The 12,748-nt window shown below is 35.5% G+C and overlaps 1 pseudogene across 1 annotated transcript in view; it reads right to left on the bottom strand.

The window, feature by feature from the left end:
• The window catches only part of LOC310888311 (adhesion G-protein coupled receptor V1-like), a 96,754-nt pseudogene that overhangs the window by 9,382 nt on the left and 74,624 nt on the right, over window positions 1-12,748 (bottom strand). The window contains exons 46-54 of the transcript in view: window positions 12,423-12,667; window positions 12,047-12,228; window positions 10,489-11,303; window positions 8,854-9,063; window positions 4,486-4,617; window positions 4,128-4,227; window positions 2,955-3,134; window positions 1,233-1,396; window positions 576-669 (exon numbers count right to left, since the gene is read on the bottom strand). The product of the transcript in view is annotated as an adhesion G-protein coupled receptor V1-like (transcript). The remainder of the gene's footprint in view (window positions 1-575; window positions 670-1,232; window positions 1,397-2,954; window positions 3,135-4,127; window positions 4,228-4,485; window positions 4,618-8,853; window positions 9,064-10,488; window positions 11,304-12,046; window positions 12,229-12,422; window positions 12,668-12,748) is intronic.

The following is a 12,748-nucleotide window of genomic DNA, read 5'->3' as shown; positions in this document are numbered from 1 at the left end:
GGAAAAGAGTCAAAGAAGATGTCTGACATTATATAACTAGTCTTTAGTACCACAGGATAATCCAACAGTTCTTAAAGCTAATGACTACTATTCTACTGAATTCTGAAGAAGCAAAATGAGAAGCAGACTAAGCAAATAATAAAGATCATTGCAAGAGTAGGAAAACCATAAAATATGTTTCCTAAAAGTGATAAAAGAATAAAAACAGACTTTTTTAAAAGAGTGAGCAGAGTAGCCACATAAAGTTTTTTTTTTACTTTTTTTTTCCATTTTGTAGTTTGTAAATGAAAATCAGATGAAAAAATCACCAATAAACTTTTCAAATAATTGTCCTTTCCAACTGATAATTACTAACTCCTCTACGAAAATTAATTTAAATTTTCCCAGAGTTTAAAAAGCAAGAGATTAAGTGTAATAATAAATCTATTTCATATTCTATGATGTTTCTTCTAAATAACCATGTCTCATCTCAGCATAGTTGGTAAGTAAGAGGAATAATGGTAATCTCCCAAGGTAATATAATATAAACCATTAAAAAGGAAAAGTAAAAATAATTTGCTATAAGATGTTTTTACCTAGCTTAGGTGGGGATGATGTTGAATGGTTCATGATGAGTTCCACTGAAGTTAAATTAACCAAGAAGAATTCTTGCACCTCTGGTATATCATCCTGCAAAACACAAATACAGTACATCCTCTTCTCATTGTCCTTTAAGAAACTTCCACAGAAGTCACCAAAAAGGATCACACAACAAGTCTCTAATATTACTGTGACACTAGAATTCATTTTTCTGTTTTCCTGAAATAATTTTATTGGGTCTGAAACTGATTATCGTGGAAGAATTAAGTAAGACATTATATATCATGAAAAAGATCCTGTGGTGACGCTAAACTATTCTTGCAAATAAATTACTGACCGATTTTAGAGGCATGTATCTCCAGCAATGAAAAAGTATGAGCCTGTAGCCAGCCATGAAGCACACTGTTCTAAATACTACTAGATAGTTGGTAAAGTTTTAATGAGACAACTTTATTACCTTTAGACAGAGGTAGAGCTGCTTTCTGTGACTATTTGATCCCTTGTGATTTTAATATTAAGATTGAAACCATCTTTCTAAATGATAGTGAAATATAACACAGGGCTTCAAATAATGGCTGCAAGCTTTAGTTCCCAAAATATTACCCTTTTGAAATCATACAGAAAAGTACAGAATTAAAGGGTTTAGAGGTTACCTCTAGAATAGTAATATTTATGGCAACTGATGTTTCTCCTTCTTCTAAAATCAGTGAGCCAGAAGCAGGTACATAATCAGCTGCTGGTTCAGCCACAGTCTCTTCTGTCTGATTACTTACAGTGAGCAATCCTGTAACTGTGGCATAAGTAACATTGATAGTACCTGTTTAATTTGTGAGGAGAAAAAAAAAAAGAAAAAAAAAATTGTTTTTCAGTTCTTATATAATGTTCACTGGAATGGATAAAGACAAGAGATCAAATTCTCATCCACAAAATAAAAAGACTAACTGCAAAACAGAAGGATTAAAAGAGTTATCCAAAGTACATTGGAGCTAGTGTACCTTTGTTACCGTTATCAATATGCCTTCAATTTGACCTTTGCTGACTTGTCTGTCTGCATAGGACTCAAAAATCATTGGGTCCAAATGCATCCAGAAATTTGAAGTTCTGTGGACCATAAATATGAAATTGCTGAAAGACTAACTGGGACATCTCATGTACCATTAATATGAGTTTTTGCAACAAGGACACTTTTTGGGAATGACAGATATCTAAGAAAGGCTCTAAAGACAGTGCTGGGAAACACAGATTAATAAATCTAGATACTTTCCTGGGTAGATTGACAAACTTCAATAGAGAACAAAATTAGGGGACACATGGATAAATATTACCAAGCAGAAAAGTTATACATTATAGTTTTGAGAATAAAGCCACCTCTCGCTAATCTGGTAGGGTAAGTCAAGTGGCAAACATAAGGAGTATGAACCTGAAATAAAATGATAGATGAAATTAAAAGCTGCTCTATATGAAATAAAATGTAAGAGATAAAAGAGTCCTAATTAATAAATAAGTAACGATGCTTATTTTAATTCAGTGAGAGATCTTGCACTTACTATGAACAATTATCTTAAAACATTAGTTTACTGAATAGTGTTCAAAGAGTACACTAGAGTATGGACTGGTATTAAAAAATAAATGGAAAAATAGTGTCATTAAAATGTCTCTAAAACTCTCTGGTGTCTCCAGATCTTGAAAAGCACTGTAAATGTTACTTCATTTCAAAACAAGTATGGCAAAAGAAACAGCCAGATTATCACCGAGGTGTAAATATAGTCCAAAAAGGCAAATAGGAAATTATTATACATGTTTTCTCACAACATAAGTTGCTATTTTCAGGCAACAAACACAAGATTCATTTTTTTTTTTCATGAAGCACACTATTGTATTGTAGAATTGAATACTATATAGTTTAAAGGATGTTAATGGATAAATTGATTCAAAGAGGAATCAGAAATTGTCAGAGGAGACATAAATTGAATTCAATGGTCTGGACACAACTTTTTCCATGTGACATTCCTAAGGTGCTGACTTCCTGAAATTCAGAGAAAAAATATGTGGGATGTGTGTACATGTCACTTTTCTCATGTTTTTTATTTTTTCTGAAGAGACTAATGCTTTGAGACAGACTCATTAGACAAAAATATGGTAACCTTAATAGCCACCTGATTGTTACAGCTTTCAGATCCCTTGCTGTATTAATGAGGATTATGACTCTAGTAATAAGTAATATTTAGTTTCCAAGTCTGCAGAAAGAAGCTTAGAAGTTCTGAAAAAAATACCAACTGTAACAAAGATTTTTCCAAACTTTCATTATCATGGCTTTTATTTGCCTAATGATAAGCAAAACAAAACTTCCTTTCTCTTGGAGTTGTTATACAGACCTAGAGATCCAAATTCTCTGTTAATAAAAAGCTGAATTGTTTTGTTTTCTTCTGGGATTAAAACCACCCTGGATGTGGAAGCAAAATTCAAAATTCCATGTGGTTCATCACTAGCTTCTACTGTTAGAACAGCTTCATATCCTTGACTATCCAAAACAGCAGCACCTGTAGAAGAAACTCCTGCAAGAGAATCAGTGGACTGCAGTGAATGAAGTGTTATGCAACTAATATTTTTGTCTTACATTATTGTTAATATTACATTTAAATAACGTTCAGTAGCCATGCAAATACCACGAAACCAAAGCTCACTGAAGTATGTGGATGGTGTGGGACCTACACACATATATATACTTACATTCTATAACAAATAGAAACAGAAATTTTATGCATACCAAGTACAAAGTCACAAAAATGTATTAAAAAATAAGAAAACTTAACAGGCCAGTGCCAAATATCAACTTCCCTATATTTTAAAAGGAAATAAACCATTTTCCCAGGAAGTACCTCCAAAAGCTTAAAACTATATTCCACTTCACAATCATTACATCAATAAACTGATATGTTTTCCAACTATTGCTTTGATGAATAATTTTGCTCATCCCGTTGGGCCACAGTGACTCTCGGAAGTTGATAAGGCACCTCGCAGCAACACAATCCATGTCAAGTTAGTTTGGTGTTTGGACATTAATTTCAGTTTGAAAAAAGGTATTTCAGAACGGATGCAGTTTAAGGCTTCTTTTCTCACTATAATTTTAATGGCAAGAATAAAATATTCTGACCACCTTGAATTCAGGGACAGATCAGTAAGTCTGCAGCTTGACAAGATTGTTTAAAAAGATAAAAATATCTGCATGTTTCATGGCAACTCTATCCATGACATATTAGTAAACTCAGTTTGCATTAAGATTAAGGGAAGAAACAACCATTGAATTAAATAGGCAGAGTTAAATCAGGATTGAAAACCATTTAAGTGTATTTGTGGAGACACGGTGGGATTTATATATACATACATAAGGACCAAGCCTATTTCAATAAAATGTTAATGAACTTTGCGTACTTTGCACCAGCTGCAGTTTGCTCAGTCCTATACCTCCAAAATGAAATAATAAAATTAAAAATATTATATTATTAAATGGTATTTTTAAGATGTAGCTGGCTATAGTTCTGCATTACCTTCTGTTTTGATGTTGTATAGGATGACTTGGTATTCTTCTTTTTCTTCAGGAATATGGTCATCCAGCAGATCAACATACAATGTTGTATTCAACGTCCCCTATTTGTTTTAAGGGTAAATTGATTAGCCATTATTTTATAAAACACAAGTGATATCATAATGACAAGTATTTTGAACAATTTCTTTAAGAAGAGTTAAGTATCAAGAATTGTAAGCTCCCTCCAGTTTGTAAGTCAAAAAGTGAGAAATTAAATAATCAAACCAAGAAAGAAGGACTGTTGAAAAGGCACACTTTTTCTCAGATCAGTTCTAATCACACTATTTTCCTGTAGCCAACATCACTGTTTATGGACTTACCTCAGGAAAAAAAAAGTATTCCAGAATAGTTTGCAAAATTTTGTTTTACATTATGTCCTACTATCTTCCACTCAACAGTAACATTTCCCAGTCCTGGAGGAGTTCTTACGATGTGGAATTGTAATTGTTCTCCTAGGAATAAAGGACAAGATGCAGTGTTTCAGGGTCTCCTCTTCTACATGTTGGTTATAAAAATGAGAGGTCAAAAACATGCATCACACAGTTAAAGTATTTTTCCTGAAAGATATTGCTATTTTTGTCAGTTTGAATTTCACAGTAGTTATATACCACATTCACTTTTAATGCTGAAAAGAAAAACCTAAACTTAAACTCTTCTAGTTTTTTTTTTTCTGTTTTTAGTTCACACTTGGAAATAATTATGAACATATGAGGGAACTTGGTATAGATGAATAACTTAGAAAGGGAATGTTCATGAAAACATGCGCAAACATTAGAGCAACACAAGTCTGTAAACTGTACAAAACAGTAACTACTGTATGTACCAACAATAATAGTAGTTTTCTACAACAGTTCCCTGGAAAGAATACACATTATCTGAACATTTGCACTGTCTTGTGACTTTATTCAATGCATGCAGAAAAAAATGCTTATAATTATCTGTAAGTTCCATTTATGTGAGTTCGAACTTACAAATATGGTCACTGTTAGAAAACAAAACATTCAGAAAATGTTAATAATTTCTTATAATCTCAGAGGTAATCAGTATTGCTGGACAATGTGCATATAAAGGAAGCAAATACTATGGTATTTTGCACATTTATAACATTTAACCCCAAAGGCACTTTAATTAAAAAGAGTAGACCTCTTAGTAGGCTTTGTAAAATGTGGAAATTGTTTTATATTCACAAGTTTTTCACAAAATTTCCATTAAATATTTTAAATGTGGACATGTGAAATTAGCATGTTATATCAACATGGAATAGATCAGTAGGCAATATTTTGCAAAACATTCACAATAGAGGACAGATGGTTATTTATAATAGGTAGGTACATGGCATTCATATTTCATATGCATTTTTCAGGTCCACAGAATTTAAGTTCAACAGCACATTTTGTCCTGCATTGGCTTTCAGAGACATGAAATATGCAGAAATCTACAATTCTGAGATTTTTGAAAACAATACATGAGATTTCTTTTGCTTATTGAAGAATTAACAAAACATAAGATAATGTTATAATAACATTATGCTGCCCAACTAGTCCCTTTGATTATGCAATTTAGAGAGCAGCAACTTAGGATGCTGTCTTGCTATTCTACTGTATTACCTTACAGAATTGTACAGCATTGTACAGCTAAAACTGGCAAGAAAAATCTGAAAATTTTCTAGTTACATTTATTTTTTGTAAGGAAGAGTCAGAGATATGCATGTATATTGGCTACCAATGAAAGAGAAAGGAATTCTTAACTTCAAGAGCCCTTAATATACTTAAATAAAATTTAATATTGTAAAGAAGTAATACAAAAACTGTATACACCCATTTTCAAATACATAAATGTGCTATTCAGCCCCAACATTTCAAACTTCAGTTAAGTCTCAGAGATGTCAACATTGATGTCGACATTGATGTCGACATCTTTGGCTTAAGTTGGTCCATGTTGCTTCTAAGAAAATTAAGGAATTCAAAATTTATTGATATCACAAGGATTCCACTTCTACAGTCAAATATCTGGATGGTAGACTCCCAATTTACAGGTTCCTCTGAGGCTAAATCATTACAGTGTTTAACACTGCACTGCAATCCACTATGTTCTATTTGAGAATTTTGCATATCCATTACAAAGAAATAAAGATTTAAAAGAAAAGTGGTTTCAATGGTTTAGTACCATTGGGAAAACACACACACACACAAATAAGGCAAAGCTTATTTCAATATATCTCTATAAGTTATAATGAATTTTCATTGAAGACTGGGAAAAATGCTTTATGATATAGAAAGCTGTTCCACTATAATCCAAACACTGAGAAGAAACTTGAAGTCATTATTACAGATTCCAAGTAGTTATTTACTGATCCATGTTTCCTACCAGCTTTACCAAGATTTTTTTGGTATTCCTATCCAGAAGAAATGCTAATATGAACACTAATTGATTTCTGAAGATTGAAAGTGTTATTAGGCTAAATTCAATATTTTTTTTAATATTTAATCCTTATCCATACTTTTACATTTCTACATTGTGACTTAGTAAGTGATGCATCTCTTACATAGAGAAACAAAGAGGTGGGTATTTATCGCTGTGAAGAAGGGAGCATCAGCCGCTCTCCTCTTCCTCATTACTTTAAGCTACTGCAGTGCATTTTCTTGTAATACAGTTACACAACTGTCGCAGACCCCTGTCCAATAAAAAATACTACACTTATCCTCAATAAGGTAAAAAATAACATGCACATTGTGAAAACAAAATGTATTCACTTAACAGAAAATTTTCAATAACACAATAACTGTAAAAGTAATGATATTTGGATTTATGTCTGGTAAATTTTGCTTTCGAATGAAAAAAATATTTTGACAAACTAAAATAATCTAAATGCCTTAGCTCTTTTGCTCTTTCTCTATTTCTCCCTTTTTCTCTCTCTTTTTTTTTTAATCAAAGACACTTAGTTCACTTGTTTTGTTTCTGGCTGGAAGGCAATGAACTATTTCTTTTCACAACCTGGAAAAATAATATAATAATAACTATATATAATAATAGAACTATAGCCAAGTACTTCAGTTTCAAGCAGCCAGCATTTGGTAGCATGCTATGAATAACATTTAACCAGTTGAAAGTATTCAGGGACTTTGGGACTGAGACAGTTTGTATTAATTCCTTGTGCTCATTAACAGCTCTTCTTAGCTAATCATATCACATCTGGCTTGGCACAGAATTAACACAAACCATACCTAGATAAAAAACCAAAGGTTATGATGCCCTTTCATGTTGGGAAAACAAAACAAAAAACCTTTGGTTGAGAAAGCCATTTTTCTTCAAACAGAAAATGTAGTGCACACATTAGGGGACAAGTTCCTGTTTTGTGAACTTTCCCTGCCCATCAGTTCAAACATCAGAGAAACGTGATACTGCAATACACTGAGATTCCATCAAAGGCCACCTAAAGCAATCACCACCAGTACTATTATCATCCTATGCAAAACTGCATCAAACTGTAGATGAAACATGCCGTGTATTCTTTAAAACAATAGTAGAAATGTTTAGTACATACCAAATTATTATTGTTCTTTCTCAAATGTTTGCTTTCTCTTATAATTGCTACTTCCCAAATCATCTGCCATAAAAAAACATCAGGTTCATGGGACAGACAAAGGGAAGATGTTACCCTAGTGTTTCTGCAGGAATGTTTTCTAGAATATTTTAAATTCTTTGTAAGTCGCTGATAGATCTGATTTGCTTATGACTATTAGGTGTGTGTATGTTGGCAGTCATGAAGTGGGCTGGCAGGAGCCTCGTGCAGGCCAACAAAGAGAAGGGCAGAGTCCTGCCCCTGGCGGGGAGCAGCCCCAGGCACCAGGGCGTGCACCCTGATGGAGAGCAGCTTGACAGAAAGGGCTTGGGGTCCTGCTGGACACTGCACTGGGCAGGAGCCAGCAACATGCCTTGTTACTAAGAAGGCTGATGGCATTCTGGGCTGAATTAGGCCAAGTATCCCTAGCAGGCTGAGAGAGCTATCCTTCCCCTCTACTCTGCACTGGTGAGGCTGCACCTGGAGCACTGGGTCCAGCTCTGGGCTCCCCAGTGCAAGACAGACCTAAACGTACTGGGAAGACTCCAACAGAGGGACACCGAGGTGATCAAGGGAAGGGAAGAGAGGCTGTGAGAGCTGAGACTGCTCAGCCTGGAGAAGGGGAGGCTCAGGGGGATCTCATCAGTGTCCTTCAATACCTGAAGGGAGGGTGGAACAGGACAGAGCCAGGCTCGTGTCAGTGGTGCCCAGGGACAGGACAAGAGGCAGCGGGCACAAACTGGAGCACAAGAGGTTCCCTCTGAATATCAGACAGCACTTTTGTGCTGTGTGGGAGCACTGGCACAGGTTGCCCAGAGAGATTGTGGGGTCTCCCTCCTTGGAGATACTCAAAAGCCTGGACATGGTCCTGAGCAACCTGCTCTAGGTGGCCCTGCTTGAGGGGGAAAGGACCAGATGACCTCCAGAGGCCCCTTCCAACCTTAAGCATTCTGTGATTCTATGAATGCTTGCAAGAGTTCAAAGTACATGTCAGGTATGTGGATATTCACTTCTTGCTGGTGTTCTCTGAACAGTGAAACACAATCATTGTGAGTCATTATCAACTGAAAGCACAAAGATGGAAACTGGCATTAAAATTTGAGCGTGGTCAACACAAAGAACACACCTTCACAACCAATAACAGATCTTGAGGCTGTATGGAAGCTTATAATTCCTGCCACATTGTCACTTGCCAGAATAATCACTGTGACAGTGTCAAAACTGGGCAAAATTCGACTCCCTCCTTCAGTATGGACCAGGCTGATTTCAATACTTTCATCATCCTCTGGCTCTGGATCATCTATAATGGGCAGCGTGACCATCTTCTTTGTTTCACCTACAAGGAGAAGAACGTATACAACCGTGTGTCCACTTGGAAACCACCTTGTAAAAAGACTCAATCATCTCATTTTGAAAATAATTAAATACATAAAATATATTAAAATTGCATGAAACAAACTTATTTACCTTTCTGGAAGTCAGTGAATGTCATTATGAAATTTTATCTAATTACTATTGATCAGTCACATTAAGCCAATAAAACGATCACATCATTAAATATACTATGTAGAAATTAATTATATAGGAATTATTTCGGAGTGCCTAGAATTCTTTATTTTCATTACAAATTCTATGACTTTAAAATTTAACTTAGAAAAGGGGAATATCATTCTTGAAAAAAAAATAAATTGCCAGGTGCTAAGCTCTCCGATGAACCATTTACACAAGGGTGTACATTCAATATGAGTACATTTACTGAGCCAGGGAATGCATTGAAATGGGATGACATTTTGTTAGTTCCTTGCCTTTGGGACTATCAAAGAATAATAATGTAAGCAGCAAACACCGTTAATCTCTAGTCGCTATATATCCATTAAAATTTACAACACAATCCTGTTGTTCAGTGCGTGTGCATAACCCAGCTGTGTTTTATGATCATTAGAATATCAATTTACAGAATACATATGTATTTCCTGCTAGATTGTCTTTCAAAATACTTCAAAATCAGTTTTTACTAAACTTATAACTGGTAATGTAATTACATGTCAGCCTCACAATCATTGCCAGCAGCCATGCCTTACTATTCAGATGATTTATCAAGCTAGCACACTAGAATCTTTACTACGCACCTGGAAATTGCTTTCAAAATATCAGTTCGATTAACTCAGACTTTGAAAAAATAAAATACAGCATAAAATACAGCATGCTGCATGGTACTTAAGTAATGTCTGAGAGGGACTTGTTTGTCCTGTTTGCAATTCTTTTAAATATGTTCTGTTATGTTACGTTTAAATATGTTTTGTTATGTTACAATATGATCTCAGAATTTAAAGAGATGTCATGAAAAATTAGTACTGTAGTGACCGAGGGCTAACAAAAGACCACTTAGGCCTGATTCTCATTTCCATTATCCTTGCTGTAACAACTATCTTCGACTTTATTAATCCTTACTTATGTGGTAAAGGAAATCTTTATAGTGCAATATTTATACTGCAATATTTCTTTAATAAAAACCCTTAGGTATTTATTGTGCTTAGATATTTCATTGTGCTTTGCTACCACTGTGTGTGTTCTGCAAGATAATGCTACATGCTAATGAACAACCATACTCTTTTGCACGTGTATCCTTAGCATTCAGGAAAATTTAGCCTAAGAAGAAGATATCAGTTGTCAAAACATCCACAGTATCGTGTACTTGTCACGTTCTTTTTTCTTTTTCTTAGTTTTACAAAACAGAAGCCAAAACGAGAGCTTGTCTCACCTTCAGCAAACACCAGAGTCTCACCGACACCTATAAAATCCAAGTTTGGAGTAGCAGTCCCACCAATGACACGCCATTCCACTGTCACTTGTCCCAGGCTGCCTTCTGTTCTGTGTATCATTAGCTGCACGTTGGTCTGAGGACGTTCCTCTACTTCAACATACAGACCTTTCTCTGTTGCATTGGGACTTACACTGTAGATCTTAAACACTCCAAATGCGTCTCCATTCATCCTTATGATAACTGTGGAGGTATTTGGCTGTCCTATGGTTGGTTGGTTTTTTGAGCTGGCTGAGACGTTCATCAGTTCTGCTTTCAAAAGGGTTATAGTGAATCTCTCATCCAGTTCTGGCAGGCTGTCAGGCAGTATGGTAACTGTTAGATTTGCAAACTCTTCCCCTTCCTGCATTATGGCCCACTGTCTTGTAACAGGTTCATAATCACTGCCAGCGATGGCTTGTGTGCTGAAGAGGGCGAATGCACTGGTAACGTTTTTCTTGTAGGTCCGGAACCCTGAAGTGTTGTTAGTTAATGGGCTGATATCTGACGTCAGCCAAAGGCAGAGAGGAATCCCTGAGGCACTGGAAAATGTAAAGGCTGAACATGCTTGTTCTTTTAGGCACTGAGCTGCACAGGAATACACAGGGTCACTTGCTGCTGACACATTCACTCTGGTCTTGGATGGTTTGTCAGGAATTCCTTGTACAGGAGGCTCGTAGTAGGCCAGGATATCCTGACCTTGCTCCACAGCAAGAGCTACAACGTCAGTCTCAGAAGTGCTGTAGAAAATCTGCAGCTGACCAAATCTTCCCTCACTAAAAGACATTATAATAAAATAAAGTTCTGTTAGTTGACAAAGGATGTCTAATATTCTACATGTTTCTGGGTTAATAATAGAAGTGAACAAAATCAACTGACCCTTTCTGAATTGCTGAAAAATTCCAAATAACACATCAAAATGCATTCCCTTTGAAACTAGTACCAGAATAACTGAGTTATCTTATTTTTTTGTGGATAGCAAGTTTGATTATTTATAGCTTAGGTAGTAGTCTGTTAAGAATGCATATTTGTAAACATTTGGTTCTAGGAGTTAACTTAGTCTTCTTCAGGACTTGGCAGCTCTCCTTACTTGCAAGGAAGAAAAAGCCGGTGACACCCAGACTTAGCATCCTTCCTCTAGGATCACATGCATAAAACCTGTTTTCCTTCTCTTATTTTCATCCTGTAAGGGCTGGCCATTTTGTCCTCCTGTTCAAATCACAGGAACAGGCTACCATGCAGGTTTAAATGATTTGATGATTAAACGGACAAAATGAATAGTACACTGTGTACGCTGAGTTTACATTGTGCATTTCAATGTATACTACGTTTAAGTAATTTATGTAATACACAGACATCTACTTCAAAAACAATGTGTTTGAAATGAAAATACATTGAGATGGCAGATCAAAGAATTGATGCACATATTTTTATGAGAGGAGCATGAAATTTGACATTATAGTGAAAACAAAAGTGAAGAATAAATAGTAATTACAAATAAAGCAAACATTATACAAACCTTCGCCTGACTGTTATGTTTGCCAGCAAATTTCTTTCTAGTGGCTCCTGAACTCGATATAAGGATTGATGAAAGAAAACTGTGCCATAAGGATTATCATTGGCAGGTATTATAATACTTGCCACGCCATCTAACCCAATAGCACCACCATTGGAGGCCTGAGTTAATTCTACACGGACAATCTCAAAGAGAAGAAAAGAAAAAGAAGTAATGCAGCTAGACAATTTGTGGTTTTTCTAACAATAATTACAAGCAAAGTATAACATGAAATTATAGCACCTTCCTGCCGGAACATTTCTTGTTTTCCATCATACATATTTCTAGAACAAGTCAAAATTAATACCATCTTCAAGGAAGATGTAAGTGCTTGACTTACTTCTTCTATTTCTGGAACATCATCAGCCAGGATTTCCAATAGTAGCATCTGAAAGGCTTCCCCAGGGGCAAAAGTAATATTGCCTGAGGCAACCTGCAAGTCCTCATCAGCAGGGTGTCCACCAATGGTAGCAACCCACTCAACAGTAACGTTACCAAGTGTCCCAGCATTGCGGATTACTGGCAGATTTATGGGTACTGATCCAGATTCAGGCTCCTCCACAGTAAATTCGGTCATCTGGAACACTGAAGTGCAGCACAAAGAGGTGTATTTCATTAACAGTAATATTTAAAATAAAAACACCATCCTAGTTACTGAATTATATA

Source organism: Anser anser (assembly GCF_964211835.1).
Source record: "Anser anser genome assembly, chromosome: 33".
Lineage (NCBI taxonomy): Eukaryota > Metazoa > Chordata > Aves > Anseriformes > Anatidae > Anser > Anser anser.
Note: the sequence above shows the minus strand (reverse complement) of the source record. Positions and strands in the feature narration are given on the sequence as shown.